The sequence below is a fragment of the Protobothrops mucrosquamatus genome, unplaced genomic scaffold (assembly GCF_001527695.2).
Source record: "Protobothrops mucrosquamatus isolate PMUCROS unplaced genomic scaffold, P.Mucros_1.0 scaffold373, whole genome shotgun sequence".
In the NCBI taxonomy this organism is placed as follows: domain Eukaryota; kingdom Metazoa; phylum Chordata; class Lepidosauria; order Squamata; family Viperidae; genus Protobothrops; species Protobothrops mucrosquamatus.
The window spans coordinates 800218-801780 of record NW_015386705.1 but is presented as its reverse complement, the minus strand read 5'-3'; positions in this window follow the sequence as shown (position 1 = coordinate 801780).

The following is a 1563-nucleotide window of genomic DNA, read 5'->3' as shown; positions in this document are numbered from 1 at the left end:
AGTTAAAAGAAGATATTATAAATAGCAATAGCACTTAGACTTGCACAGTGCTCCATAGTCCTTTACAGCACTCTCTGAATGGTTTACAAATGTCAGCATATTGCCCCCAACAATCTGGGTCCTCATTTGATCGACCTCAGAAGGATGGAAGGCTGAGTCAATCTTGAGATGGTCAGGATTGAACTGGCAGTGGGCAGAGTTAGACTGCGATATTGCAGTCTAACCACTGTGCCACCATGGCTCCTGTAAAAATAAATAGTAAAAAAAGTGTAAATTCTAGTTCTCTGTTAGACATAAAAGCTAGCTGGTGACTTGACTAGTCGTTCTCTCAGCCCTAGAATAAGGGGGGGGGAAACATCTGCCTATTAACCCATCCTAGATGAGTGATGTAACTGTCTCTGGACCACAATGAACATGGGATTTGGAAGGTTGTTCCAAAAGTTTCTTTCACTTAATCAAAATCACAGTTGCCTTTACTGAATTAGATTAGATTGATTGTTTTTTTCATAAGGTTGAGAAGTGGTTATTGTGATTATTATTTTGCAACAGACAGGTTAACAATTGTACACGACTGATGTCCTGTATTTGGACACACACCCTTGAATTTTCATATTGAATAAGATCTACAGTACTCTGGTGCAAATTGGGAGTGACCGAGCCTGGTGGGAATGATTTTGAGTTGGAAAAACAAAGACAAGTGGGGTATTTTAAAAGGAATGGAGACAGTCAGTCTCTGAAATGTTTATATTGTCCTTCCATATAGTGTGCCTTTCTTCTTACAAGTTTCTTTTTGTTCTATTTCCAATGCTGTTTTGCAATTGGCTGGGCATTTTCCAATGCTTCAAGAAAGGTGATGCTTAATAAAATATTTCCTCCATCCCAAAATGCAAACTGACTTTCACATGAGCCAGAGAGGAAACTCATTTATTTTTAAATGAGGTTGTTAAAGTTTTAAGATACTGTAGAGATAAATGAATTTCTGCTTCTTGAATGTAGGATTCCTGTCTCATACCCTTTCTCTGCCACATATTTATTTTCTAAATTTGAAATTTTATTTCTAGCTGACAAGCAGAAAGAACTTTAAAATATTAAAATTGTGTAGGGAAAGTGGAAGGCTTAATTTGTTAATGGCTGCTAGTGTATCCATTACCAATGGCTAGGAAACAGCACTATGAGACTAACTGCACTCCTGTCATCTCTGTATACTACTTGAATGCATCTGGCTGACAACTGTATAAAAATATACACTATTCTGAACTGAGTTTTTGGCATGATCCAGTAGGAATGTTTAACACACTTCATTGCACAGTAGTAAATATTGATATTTCATGATAGACTCGTGTTAAAATCATTTATACTTTAACATAATTTTGGTTTTGACCTAAGCAGAATCTGAAATCATTGAGGTATTTAATGCAGAGCTTATATGGCTTTGATATATCTGTAATGTACAAGCATTCAGACAATGGTAAACTGGAAGCAGAGTCTTGAGCCATTTTGATAATTGCCACCTTAAATCATCTGTACCATAAACTGTCTTCACTGAGCAGTTTCAGTGCACTT